Source organism: Pholcus phalangioides, unplaced genomic scaffold (assembly GCF_987345545.1).
Source record: "Pholcus phalangioides strain wild (caught in Gottingen) unplaced genomic scaffold, Ppha-v1.0 ptg000008l_1, whole genome shotgun sequence".
NCBI lineage: Eukaryota > Metazoa > Arthropoda > Arachnida > Araneae > Pholcidae > Pholcus > Pholcus phalangioides.
In genome coordinates, this window is record NW_028301601.1 from 40370675 (window position 1) to 40385187 (window position 14513).

The following is a 14513-nucleotide window of genomic DNA, read 5'->3' on the forward strand; positions in this document are numbered from 1 at the left end:
TCTATTTCGAATGCCATGATTTTTCGGAGTCATTTTTCCAAGGGAGGGTACTGTGGATTTTCGAGAAAAAAAAATTTCGAGCTAAAAGGAAACCATTAGGTGCATTTTATAGAGAATCTGATTCCGAATAAGAAAAAGTCAACCGCAACCGCGTAACTCGTACCCTTGAGAAAAAAATCGCAAAAAATCTGTTTCGAATGCCATGATTTTTCGGAGTCATTTTTCCACGGGAGGGTACTATGGATTTTCTAGAAAAAAACATTTCGAGCTAAAAGGAAACCATTAGGTGCATTTTATAGAGAATCTGATTTCGAATAAGAAAAAGTCAACCGCAACCGCGTAACTCGTACCCGTGAGAAAAAAATCCCAAAAATCTGTTTCGAATGCCATGATTTTTCGGAGTCATTTTTCCAAGGGAGGGTACTGTGGATTTTCGAGAAAAAAAAATTTCAAGCTAAAAGGAAACCATTAGGTGCATTTTATAGAGAATCTGATTTCGAATAAGAAAAAGTCAACCGCAACCGCGTAACTCGTGCCCGTGAGAAAAAAATCGCAAAAATCTGTTTCGAATGCCATGATTTTTCCGAGTCATTTTTCCAAGGGAGGGTACTGTGGATTTTCGAGAAAAAAAAATTTCAAGCTAAAAGGAAACCATTAGGTGCATTTTATAGAGAATCTGATTTCGAATAAGAAAAAGTCAACCGCAACCGCGTAACTCGTACCCGTGAGAAAAAAATCGCAAAAATCTGTTTCGAATGCCATGATTTTTCGCAGTCATTTTTCCAAGGGAGGGTACTGTGGATTTTCGAGAAAAAAAAATTTCAAGCTAAAAGGAAACCATTAGGTGCATTTTATAGAGAATCTGATTTCGAATAAGAAAAACTCAACCGCAACCGCGTAACTCGTGCCCGTGAGAAAAAAATCGCAAAAATCTGTTTCGAATGCCATGATTTTTCCGAGTCATTTTTCCAAGGGAGGGTACTGTGGATTTTCGAGAAAAAAAAATTTCAAGCTAAAAGGAAACCATTAGGTGCATTTTATAGAGAATCTGATTTCGAATAAGAAAAAGTCAACCGCAACCGCGTAACTCGTACCCGTGAGAAAAAAATCGCAAAAAATCTGTTTCGAATGCCATGATTTTTCGGAGTCATTTTTCCAAGGGAGGGTACTGTGGATTTTCGAGAAAAAAAAATTTCGAGCTAAAAGGAAACCATTAGGTGCATTTTATAGAGAATCTGATTCCGAATAAGAAAAAGTCAACCGCAACCGCGTAACTCGTACCCTTGAGAAAAAAATCGCAAAAAATCTGTTTCGAATGCCATGATTTTTCGGAGTCATTTTTCCACGGGAGGGTACTATGGATTTTCTAGAAAAAAACATTTCGAGCTAAAAGGAAACCATTAGGTGCATTTTATAGAGAATCTGATTTGGAATAAGAAAAAGTCAACCGCAACCGCGTAACTCGTACCCGTGAGAAAAAAATCCCAAAAATCTGTTTCGAATGCCATGATTTTTCGGAGTCATTTTTCCAAGGGAGGGTACTGTGGATTTTCGAGAAAAAAAAATTTCAAGCTAAAAGGAAACCATTAGGTGCATTTTATAGAGAATCTGATTTCGAATAAGAAAAAGTCAACCGCAACCGCGTAACTCGTGCCCGTGAGAAAAAAATCGCAAAAAATCTGTTTCGAATGCCATGATTTTTCCGAGTCATTTTTCGAAGGGAGGGTACTGTGGATTTTCGAGAAAAAAAAATTTCAAGCTAAAAGGAAACCATTAGGTGCATTTTATAGAGAATCTGATTTCGAATAAGAAAAAGTCAACCGCAACCGCGTAACTCGTACCCGTGAGAAAAAAATCGCAAAAATCTGTTTCGAATGCCATGATTTTTCGGAGTCATTTTTCCAAGGGAGGGTACTGTGGATTTTCGAGAAAAAAAAATTTCAAGCTAAAAGGAAACCATTAGGTGCATTTTATAGAGAATCTGATTTCGAATAAGAAAAAGTCAACCGCAACCGCGTAACTCGTGCCCGTGAGAAAAAAATCGCAAAAATCTGTTTCGAATGCCATGATTTTTCCGAGTCATTTTTCCAAGGGAGGGTACTGTGGATTTTCGAGAAAAAAAAATTTCAAGCTAAAAGGAAACCATTAGGTGCATTTTATAGAGAATCTGATTTCGAATAAGAAAAAGTCAACCGCAACCGCGTAACTCGTGCCCGTGAGAAAAAAATCGCAAAAATCTGTTTCGAATGCCATGATTTTTCCGAGTCATTTTTCCAAGGGAGGGTACTGTGGATTTTCGAGAAAAAAAAATTTCGAGCTAAAAGGAAACCATTAGGTGCATTTTATAGAGAATCTGATTCCGAATAAGAAAAAGTCAACCGCAACCGCGTAACTCGTACCCGTGAGAAAAAAATCGCAAAAAATCTGTTTCGAATGCCATGATTTTTCGGAGTCATTTTTCCACGGGAGGGTACTATGGATTTTCTAGAAAAAAACATTTCGAGCTAAAAGGAAACCATTAGGTGCATTTTATAGAGAATCTGATTCCGAATAAGAAAAAGTCAACCGCAACCGCGTAACTCGTACCCGTGAGAAAAAAATCCCAAAAATCTGTTTCGAATGCCATGATTTTTCGGAGTCATTTTTCCAAGGGAGGGTACTGTGGATTTTCGAGAAAAAAAAATTTCAAGCTAAAAGGAAACCATTATGTGCATTTTATAGAGAATCTGATTTCGAATAAAAAAAAGTCAACCGCAACCGCGTAACTCGTACCCGTGAGAAAAAAATCGCAAAAATCTGTTTCGAATGCCATGATTTTTCGGAGTCATTTTTCCAAGGGAGGGTACTGTGGATTTTCGAGAAAAAAAAATTTCAAGCTAAAAGGAAACCATTAGGTGCATTTTATAGAGAATCTGATTTCGAATAAGAAAAAGTCAACCGCAACCGCGTAACTCGTGCCCGTGAGAAAAAAATCGCAAAAATCTGTTTCGAATGCCATGATTTTTCCGAGTCATTTTTCGAAGGGAGGGTACTGTGGATTTTCGAGAAAAAAAAATTTCAAGCTAAAAGGAAACCATTAGGTGCATTTTATAGAGAATCTGATTTCGAATAAGAAAAAGTCAACCGCAACCGCGTAACTCGTGCCCGTGAGAAAAAAATCGCAAAAATCTGTTTCGAATGCCATGATTTTTCCGAGTCATTTTTCCAAGGGAGGGTACTGTGGATTTTCGAGAAAAAAAAATTTCAAGCTAAAAGGAAACCATTAGGTGCATTTTATAGAGAATCTGATTTCGAATAAGAAAAAGTCAACCGCAACCGCGTAACTCGTACCCGTGAGAAAAAAATCGCAAAAAATCTGTTTCGAATGCCATGATTTTTCGGAGTCATTTTTCCAAGGGAGGGTACTGTGGATTTTCGAGAAAAAAAAATTTCGAGCTAAAAGGAAACCATTAGGTGCATTTTATAGAGAATCTGATTCCGAATAACAAAAAGTCAACCGCAACCGCGTAACTCGTACCCTTGAGAAAAAAATCGCAAAAAATCTGTTTCGAATGCCATGATTTTTCGGAGTCATTTTTCCACGGGAGGGTACTATGGATTTTCTAGAAAAAAACATTTCGAGCTAAAAGGAAACCATTAGGTGCATTTTATAGAGAATCTGATTTGGAATAAGAAAAAGTCAACCGCAACCGCGTAACTCGTACCCGTGAGAAAAAAATCCCAAAAATCTGTTTCGAATGCCATGATTTTTCGGAGTCATTTTTCCAAGGGAGGGTACTGTGGATTTTCGAGAAAAAAAAATTTCAAGCTAAAAGGAAACCATTAGGTGCATTTTATAGAGAATCTGATTTCGAATAAGAAAAAGTCAACCGCAACCGCGTAACTCGTGCCCGTGAGAAAAAAATCGCAAAAATCTGTTTCGAATGCCATGATTTTTCCGAGTCATTTTTCGAAGGGAGGGTACTGTGGATTTTCGAGAAAAAAAAATTTCAAGCTAAAAGGAAACCATTAGGTGCATTTTATAGAGAATCTGATTTCGAATAAGAAAAAGTCAACCGCAACCGCGTAACTCGTGCCCGTGAGAAAAAAATCGCAAAAATCTGTTTCGAATGCCATGATTTTTCCGAGTCATTTTTCGAAGGGAGGGTACTGTGGATTTTCGAGAAAAAAAAATTTCAAGCTAAAAGGAAACCATTAGGTGCATTTTATAGAGAATCTGATTTCGAATAAGAAAAAGTCAACCGCAACCGCGTAACTCGTACCCGTGAGAAAAAAATCGCAAAAATCTGTTTCGAATGCCATGATTTTTCGGAGTCATTTTTCCAAGGGAGGGTACTGTGGATTTTCGAGAAAAAAAAATTTCAAGCTAAAAGGAAACCATTAGGTGCATTTTATAGAGAATCTGATTTCGAATAAGAAAAAGTCAACCGCAACCGCGTAACTCGTGCCCGTGAGAAAAAAATCGCAAAAATCTGTTTCGAATGCCATGATTTTTCCGAGTCATTTTTCCAAGGGAGGGTACTGTGGATTTTCGAGAAAAAAAAATTTCAAGCTAAAAGGAAACCATTAGGTGCATTTTATAGAGAATCTGATTTCGAATAAGAAAAAGTCAACCGCAGCCGCGTAACTCGTGCCCGTGAGAAAAAAATCGCAAAAATCTGTTTCGAATGCCATGATTTTTCCGAGTCATTTTTCGAAGGGAGGGTACTGTGGATTTTCGAGAAAAAAAAATTTCAAGCTAAAAGGAAACCATTAGGTGCATTTTATAGAGAATCTGATTTCGAATAAGAAAAAGTCAACCGCAACCGCGTAACTCGTACCCGTGAGAAAAAAATCGCAAAAATCTGTTTCGAATGCCATGATTTTTCGGAGTCATTTTTCCAAGGGAGGGTACTGTGGATTTTCGAGAAAAAAAAATTTCAAGCTAAAAGGAAACCATTAGGTGCATTTTATAGAGAATCTGATTTCGAATAAGAAAAAGTCAACCGCAACCGCGTAACTCGTGCCCGTGAGAAAAAAATCGCAAAAATCTGTTTCGAATGCCATGATTTTTCCGAGTCATTTTTCCACGGGAGGGTACTATGGATTTTCTAGAAAAAAACATTTCGAGCTAAAAGGAAACCATTAGGTGCATTTTATAGAGAATCTGATTTGGAATAAGAAAAAGTCAACCGCAACCGCGTAACTCGTACCCGTGAGAAAAAAATCCCAAAAATCTGTTTCGAATGCCATGATTTTTCGGAGTCATTTTTCCAAGGGAGGGTACTGTGGATTTTCGAGAAAAAAAAATTTCAAGCTAAAAGGAAACCATTAGGTGCATTTTATAGAGAATCTGATTTCGAATAAGAAAAAGTCAACCGCAACCGCGTAACTCGTGCCCGTGAGAAAAAAATCGCAAAAATCTGTTTCGAATGCCATGATTTTTCCGAGTCATTTTTCGAAGGGAGGGTACTGTGGATTTTCGAGAAAAAAAAATTTCAAGCTAAAAGGAAACCATTAGGTGCATTTTATAGAGAATCTGATTTCGAATAAGAAAAAGTCAACCGCAACCGCGTAACTCGTGCCCGTGAGAAAAAAATCGCAAAAATCTGTTTCGAATGCCATGATTTTTCCGAGTCATTTTTCGAAGGGAGGGTACTGTGGATTTTCGAGAAAAAAAAATTGCAAGCTAAAAGGAAACCATTAGGTGCATTTTATAGAGAATCTGATTTCGAATAAGAAAAAGTCAACCGCAACCGCGTAACTCGTACCCGTGAGAAAAAAATCGCAAAAATCTGTTTCGAATGCCATGATTTTTCGGAGTCATTTTTCCAAGGGAGGGTACTGTGGATTTTCGAGAAAAAAAAATTTCAAGCTAAAAGGAAACCATTAGGTGCATTTTATAGAGAATCTGATTTCGAATAAGAAAAAGTCAACCGCAACCGCGTAACTCGTGCCCGTGAGAAAAAAATCGCAAAAATCTGTTTCGAATGCCATGATTTTTCCGAGTCATTTTTCCAAGGGAGGGTACTGTGGATTTTCGAGAAAAAAAAATTTCAAGCTAAAAGGAAACCATTAGGTGCATTTTATAGAGAATCTGATTTCGAATAAGAAAAAGTCAACCGCAACCGCGTAACTCGTGCCCGTGAGAAAAAAATCGCAAAAATCTGTTTCGAATGCCATGATTTTTCCGAGTCATTTTTCCAAGGGAGGGTACTGTGGATTTTCGAGAAAAAAAAATTTCAAGCTAAAAGGAAACCATTAGGTGCATTTTATAGAGAATCTGATTTCGAATAAGAAAAAGTCAACCGCAACCGCGTAACTCGTGCCCGTGAGAAAAAAATCGCAAAAATCTGTTTCGAATGCCATGATTTTTCCGAGTCATTTTTCGAAGGGAGGGTACTGTGGATTTTCGAGAAAAAAAAATTTCAAGCTAAAAGGAAACCATTAGGTGCATTTTATAGAGAATCTGATTTCGAATAAGAAAAAGTCAACCGCAACCGCGTAACTCGTACCCGTGAGAAAAAAATCGCAAAAATCTGTTTCGAATGCCATGATTTTTCGGAGTCATTTTTCCAAGGGAGGGTACTGTGGATTTTCGAGAAAAAAAAATTTCAAGCTAAAAGGAAACCATTAGGTGCATTTTATAGAGAATCTGATTTCGAATAAGAAAAAGTCAACCGCAACCGCGTAACTCGTGCCCGTGAGAAAAAAATCGCAAAAATCTGTTTCGAATGCCATGATTTTTCCGAGTCATTTTTCCAAGGGAGGGTACTGTGGATTTTCGAGAAAAAAAAATTTCAAGCTAAAAGGAAACCATTAGGTGCATTTTATAGAGAATCTGATTTCGAATAAGAAAAAGTCAACCGCAACCGCGTAACTCGTGCCCGTGAGAAAAAAATCGCAAAAATCTGTTTCGAATGCCATGATTTTTCCGAGTCATTTTTCCAAGGGAGGGTACTGTGGATTTTCGAGAAAAAAAAAATTTCAAGCTAAAAGGAAACCATTAGGTGCATTTTATAGAGAATCTGATTTCGAATAAGAAAAAGTCAACCGCAACCGCGTAACTCGTACCCGTGAGAAAAAAATCCCAAAAATCTGTTTCGAATGCCATGATTTTTCGGAGTCATTTTTCCAAGGGAGGGTACTGTGGATTTTCGAGAAAAAAAAATTTCAAGCTAAAAGGAAACCATTAGGTGCATTTTATAGAGAATCTGATTTCGAATAAGAAAAAGTCAACCGCAACCGCGTAACTCGTACCCGTGAGAAAAAAATCGCAAAAAATCTGTTTCGAATGCCATGATTTTTCGGAGTCATTTTTCCAAGGGAGGGTACTGTGGATTTTCGAGAAAAAAAAATTTCGAGCTAAAAGGAAACCATTAGGTGCATTTTATAGAGAATCTGATTCCGAATAAGAAAAAGTCAACCGCAACCGCGTAACTCGTACCCTTGAGAAAAAAATCGCAAAAAATCTGTTTCGAATGCCATGATTTTTCGGAGTCATTTTTCCACGGGAGGGTACTATGGATTTTCTAGAAAAAAACATTTCGAGCTAAAAGGAAACCATTAGGTGCATTTTATAGAGAATCTGATTTGGAATAAGAAAAAGTCAACCGCAACCGCGTAACTCGTACCCGTGAGAAAAAAATCGCAAAAATCTGTTTCGAATGCCATGATTTTTCGGAGTCATTTTTCCAAGGGAGGGTACTGTGGATTTTCGAGAAAAAAAAATTTCAAGCTAAAAGGAAACCATTAGGTGCATTTTATAGAGAATCTGATTTCGAATAAGAAAAAGTCAACCGCAACCGCGTAACTCGTGCCCGTGAGAAAAAAATCGCAAAAATCTGTTTCGAATGCCATGATTTTTCCGAGTCATTTTTCCAAGGGAGGGTACTGTGGATTTTCGAGAAAAAAAAATTTCAAGCTAAAAGGAAACCATTAGGTGCATTTTATAGAGAATCTGATTTCGAATAAGAAAAAGTCAACCGCAACCGCGTAACTCGTGCCCGTGAGAAAAAAATCGCAAAAATCTGTTTCGAATGCCATGATTTTTCCGAGTCATTTTTCGAAGGGAGGGTACTGTGGATTTTCGAGAAAAAAAAATTTCAAGCTAAAAGGAAACCATTAGGTGCATTTTATAGAGAATCTGATTTCGAATAAGAAAAAGTCAACCGCAACCGCGTAACTCGTGCCCGTGAGAAAAAAATCGCAAAAATCTGTTTCGAATGCCATGATTTTTCCGAGTCATTTTTCGAAGGGAGGGTACTGTGGATTTTCGAGAAAAAAAAATTTCAAGCTAAAAGGAAACCATTAGGTGCATTTTATAGAGAATCTGATTTCGAATAAGAAAAAGTCAACCGCAACCGCGTAACTCGTACCCGTGAGAAAAAAATCGCAAAAATCTGTTTCGAATGCCATGATTTTTCGGAGTCATTTTTCCAAGGGAGGGTACTGTGGATTTTCGAGAAAAAAAAATTTCAAGCTAAAAGGAAACCATTAGGTGCATTTTATAGAGAATCTGATTTCGAATAAGAAAAAGTCAACCGCAACCGCGTAACTCGTGCCCGTGAGAAAAAAATCGCAAAAATCTGTTTCGAATGCCATGATTTTTCCGAGTCATTTTTCCAAGGGAGGGTACTGTGGATTTTCGAGAAAAAAAAATTTCAAGCTAAAAGGAAACCATTAGGTGCATTTTATAGAGAATCTGATTTCGAATAAGAAAAAGTCAACCGCAACCGCGTAACTCGTGCCCGTGAGAAAAAAATCGCAAAAATCTGTTTCGAATGCCATGATTTTTCCGAGTCATTTTTCCAAGGGAGGGTACTGTGGATTTTCGAGAAAAAAAAATTTCGAGCTAAAAGGAAACCATTAGGTGCATTTTATAGAGAATCTGATTCCGAATAAGAAAAAGTCAACCGCAACCGCGTAACTCGTACCCGTGAGAAAAAAATCGCAAAAAATCTGTTTCGAATGCCATGATTTTTCGGAGTCATTTTTCCACGGGAGGGTACTATGGATTTTCTAGAAAAAAACATTTCGAGCTAAAAGGAAACCATTAGGTGCATTTTATAGAGAATCTGATTCCGAATAAGAAAAAGTCAACCGCAACCGCGTAACTCGTACCCGTGAGAAAAAAATCCCAAAAATCTGTTTCGAATGCCATGATTTTTCGGAGTCATTTTTCCAAGGGAGGGTACTGTGGATTTTCGAGAAAAAAAAAATTTCAAGCTAAAAGGAAACCATTAGGTGCATTTTATAGAGAATCTGATTTCGAATAAGAAAAAGTCAACCGCAACCGCGTAACTCGTACCCGTGAGAAAAAAATCCCAAAAATCTGTTTCGAATGCCATGATTTTTCGGAGTCATTTTTCCAAGGGAGGGTACTGTGGATTTTCGAGAAAAAAAAATTTCAAGCTAAAAGGAAACCATTAGGTGCATTTTATAGAGAATCTGATTTCGAATAAGAAAAAGTCAACCGCAACCGCGTAACTCGTACCCGTGAGAAAAAAATCGCAAAAAATCTGTTTCGAATGCCATGATTTTTCGGAGTCATTTTTCCAAGGGAGGGTACTGTGGATTTTCGAGAAAAAAAAATTTCGAGCTAAAAGGAAACCATTAGGTGCATTTTATAGAGAATCTGATTCCGAATAAGAAAAAGTCAACCGCAACCGCGTAACTCGTACCCTTGAGAAAAAAATCGCAAAAAATCTGTTTCGAATGCCATGATTTTTCGGAGTCATTTTTCCACGGGAGGGTACTATGGATTTTCTAGAAAAAAACATTTCGAGCTAAAAGGAAACCATTAGGTGCATTTTATAGAGAATCTGATTTGGAATAAGAAAAAGTCAACCGCAACCGCGTAACTCGTACCCGTGAGAAAAAAATCGCAAAAATCTGTTTCGAATGCCATGATTTTTCGGAGTCATTTTTCCAAGGGAGGGTACTGTGGATTTTCGAGAAAAAAAAATTTCAAGCTAAAAGGAAACCATTAGGTGCATTTTATAGAGAATCTGATTTCGAATAAGAAAAAGTCAACCGCAACCGCGTAACTCGTGCCCGTGAGAAAAAAATCGCAAAAATCTGTTTCGAATGCCATGATTTTTCCGAGTCATTTTTCGAAGGGAGGGTACTGTGGATTTTCGAGAAAAAAAAATTTCAAGCTAAAAGGAAACCATTAGGTGCATTTTATAGAGAATCTGATTTCGAATAAGAAAAAGTCAACCGCAACCGCGTAACTCGTGCCCGTGAGAAAAAAATCGCAAAAATCTGTTTCGAATGCCATGATTTTTCCGAGTCATTTTTCGAAGGGAGGGTACTGTGGATTTTCGAGAAAAAAAAATTTCAAGCTAAAAGGAAACCATTAGGTGCATTTTATAGAGAATCTGATTTCGAATAAGAAAAAGTCAACCGCAACCGCGTAACTCGTACCCGTGAGAAAAAAATCGCAAAAATCTGTTTCGAATGCCATGATTTTTCGGAGTCATTTTTCCAAGGGAGGGTACTGTGGATTTTCGAGAAAAAAAAATTTCAAGCTAAAAGGAAACCATTAGGTGCATTTTATAGAGAATCTGATTTCGAATAAGAAAAAGTCAACCGCAACCACGTAACTCGTGCCCGTGAGAAAAAAATCGCAAAAATCTGTTTCGAATGCCATGATTTTTCCGAGTCATTTTTCCAAGGGAGGGTACTGTGGATTTTCGAGAAAAAAAAATTTCAAGCTAAAAGGAAACCATTAGGTGCATTTTATAGAGAATCTGATTTCGAATAAGAAAAAGTCAACCGCAACCGCGTAACTCGTGCCCGTGAGAAAAAAATCGCAAAAATCTGTTTCGAATGCCATGATTTTTCCGAGTCATTTTTCCAAGGGAGGGTACTGTGGATTTTCGAGAAAAAAAAATTTCAAGCTAAAAGGAAACCATTAGGTGCATTTTATAGAGAATCTGATTTCGAATAAGAAAAAGTCAACCGCAACCGCGTAACTCGTGCCCGTGAGAAAAAAATCGCAAAAATCTGTTTCGAATGCCATGATTTTTCCGAGTCATTTTTCGAAGGGAGGGTACTGTGGATTTTCGAGAAAAAAAAATTTCAAGCTAAAAGGAAACCATTAGGTGCATTTTATAGAGAATCTGATTTCGAATAAGAAAAAGTCAACCGCAACCGCGTAACTCGTGCCCGTGAGAAAAAAATCGCAAAAATCTGTTTCGAATGCCATGATTTTTCCGAGTCATTTTTCGAAGGGAGGGTACTGTGGATTTTCGAGAAAAAAAAATTTCAAGCTAAAAGGAAACCATTAGGTGCATTTTATAGAGAATCTGATTTCGAATAAGAAAAAGTCAACCGCAACCGCGTAACTCGTACCCGTGAGAAAAAAATCGCAAAAATCTGTTTCGAATGCCATGATTTTTCGGAGTCATTTTTCCAAGGGAGGGTACTGTGGATTTTCGAGAAAAAAAAATTTCAAGCTAAAAGGAAACCATTAGGTGCATTTTATAGAGAATCTGATTTCGAATAAGAAAAAGTCAACCGCAACCGCGTAACTCGTGCCCGTGAGAAAAAAATCGCAAAAATCTGTTTCGAATGCCATGATTTTTCCGAGTCATTTTTCCAAGGGAGGGTACTGTGGATTTTCGAGAAAAAAAAATTTCAAGCTAAAAGGAAACCATTAGGTGCATTTTATAGAGAATCTGATTTCGAATAAGAAAAAGTCAACCGCAACCGCGTAACTCGTGCCCGTGAGAAAAAAATCGCAAAAATCTGTTTCGAATGCCATGATTTTTCCGAGTCATTTTTCCAAGGGAGGGTACTGTGGATTTTCGAGAAAAAAAAATTTCGAGCTAAAAGGAAACCATTAGGTGCATTTTATAGAGAATCTGATTCCGAATAAGAAAAAGTCAACCGCAACCGCGTAACTCGTACCCGTGAGAAAAAAATCGCAAAAAAATCTGTTTCGAATGCCATGATTTTTCGGAGTCATTTTTCCACGGGAGGGTACTATGGATTTTCTAGAAAAAAACATTTCGAGCTAAAAGGAAACCATTAGGTGCATTTTATAGAGAATCTGATTTGGAATAAGAAAAAGTCAACCGCAACCGCGTAACTCGTACCCGTGAGAAAAAAATCGCAAAAATCTGTTTCGAATGCCATGATTTTTCGGAGTCATTTTTCCAAGGGAGGGTACTGTGGATTTTCGAGAAAAAAAAATTTCAAGCTAAAAGGAAACCATTAGGTGCATTTTATAGAGAATCTGATTTCGAATAAGAAAAAGTCAACCGCAACCGCGTAACTCGTGCCCGTGAGAAAAAAATCGCAAAAATCTGTTTCGAATGCCATGATTTTTCCGAGTCATTTTTCGAAGGGAGGGTACTGTGGATTTTCGAGAAAAAAAAATTTCAAGCTAAAAGGAAACCATTAGGTGCATTTTATAGAGAATCTGATTTCGAATAAGAAAAAGTCAACCGCAACCGCGTAACTCGTGCCCGTGAGAAAAAAATCGCAAAAATCTGTTTCGAATGCCATGATTTTTCCGAGTCATTTTTCGAAGGGAGGGTACTGTGGATTTTCGAGAAAAAAAAATTTCAAGCTAAAAGGAAACCATTAGGTGCATTTTATAGAGAATCTGATTTCGAATAAGAAAAAGTCAACCGCAACCGCGTAACTCGTACCCGTGAGAAAAAAATCGCAAAAATCTGTTTCGAATGCCATGATTTTTCGGAGTCATTTTTCCAAGGGAGGGTACTGTGGATTTTCGAGAAAAAAAAATTTCAAGCTAAAAGGAAACCATTAGGTGCATTTTATAGAGAATCTGATTTCGAATAAGAAAAAGTCAACCGCAACCACGTAACTCGTGCCCGTGAGAAAAAAATCGCAAAAATCTGTTTCGAATGCCATGATTTTTCCGAGTCATTTTTCCAAGGGAGGGTACTGTGGATTTTCGAGAAAAAAAAATTTCAAGCTAAAAGGAAACCATTAGGTGCATTTTATAGAGAATCTGATTTCGAATAAGAAAAAGTCAACCGCAACCGCGTAACTCGTGCCCGTGAGAAAAAAATCGCAAAAATCTGTTTCGAATGCCATGATTTTTCCGAGTCATTTTTCCAAGGGAGGGTACTGTGGATTTTCGAGAAAAAAAAATTTCAAGCTAAAAGGAAACCATTAGGTGCATTTTATAGAGAATCTGATTTCGAATAAGAAAAAGTCAACCGCAACCACGTAACTCGTGCCCGTGAGAAAAAAATCGCAAAAATCTGTTTCGAATGCCATGATTTTTCCGAGTCATTTTTCCAAGGGAGGGTACTGTGGATTTTCGAGAAAAAAAAATTTCAAGCTAAAAGGAAACCATTAGGTGCATTTTATAGAGAATCTGATTTCGAATAAGAAAAAGTCAACCGCAACCGCGTAACTCGTGCCCGTGAGAAAAAAATCGCAAAAATCTGTTTCGAATGCCATGATTTTTCCGAGTCATTTTTCCAAGGGAGGGTACTGTGGATTTTCGAGAAAAAAAAATTTCAAGCTAAAAGGAAACCATTAGGTGCATTTTATAGAGAATCTGATTTCGAATAAGAAAAAGTCAACCGCAACCGCGTAACTCGTGCCCGTGAGAAAAAAATCGCAAAAATCTGTTTCGAATGCCATGATTTTTCCGAGTCATTTTTCGAAGGGAGGGTACTGTGGATTTTCGAGAAAAAAAAATTTCAAGCTAAAAGGAAACCATTAGGTGCATTTTATAGAGAATCTGATTTCGAATAAGAAAAAGTCAACCGCAACCGCGTAACTCGTGCCCGTGAGAAAAAAATCGCAAAAATCTGTTTCGAATGCCATGATTTTTCCGAGTCATTTTTCGAAGGGAGGGTACTGTGGATTTTCGAGAAAAAAAAATTTCAAGCTAAAAGGAAACCATTAGGTGCATTTTATAGAGAATCTGATTTCGAATAAGAAAAAGTCAACCGCAACCGCGTAACTCGTACCCGTGAGAAAAAAATCGCAAAAATCTGTTTCGAATGCCATGATTTTTCGGAGTCATTTTTCCAAGGGAGGGTACTGTGGATTTTCGAGAAAAAAAAATTTCAAGCTAAAAGGAAACCATTAGGTGCATTTTATAGAGAATCTGATTTCGAATAAGAAAAAGTCAACCGCAACCGCGTAACTCGTGCCCGTGAGAAAAAAATCGCAAAAATCTGTTTCGAATGCCATGATTTTTCCGAGTCATTTTTCCAAGGGAGGGTACTGTGGATTTTCGAGAAAAAAAAATTTCAAGCTAAAAGGAAACCATTAGGTGCATTTTATAGAGAATCTGATTTCGAATAAGAAAAAGTCAACCGCAACCGCGTAACTCGTGCCCGTGAGAAAAAAATCGCAAAAATCTGTTTCGAATGCCATGATTTTTCCGAGTCATTTTTCCAAGGGAGGGTACTGTGGATTTTCGAGAAAAAAAAATTTCGAGCTAAAAGGAAACCATTAGGTGCATTTTATAGAGAATCTGATTCCGAATAAGAAAAAGTCAACCGCAACCGCGTAACTCGTACCCGTGAGAAAAA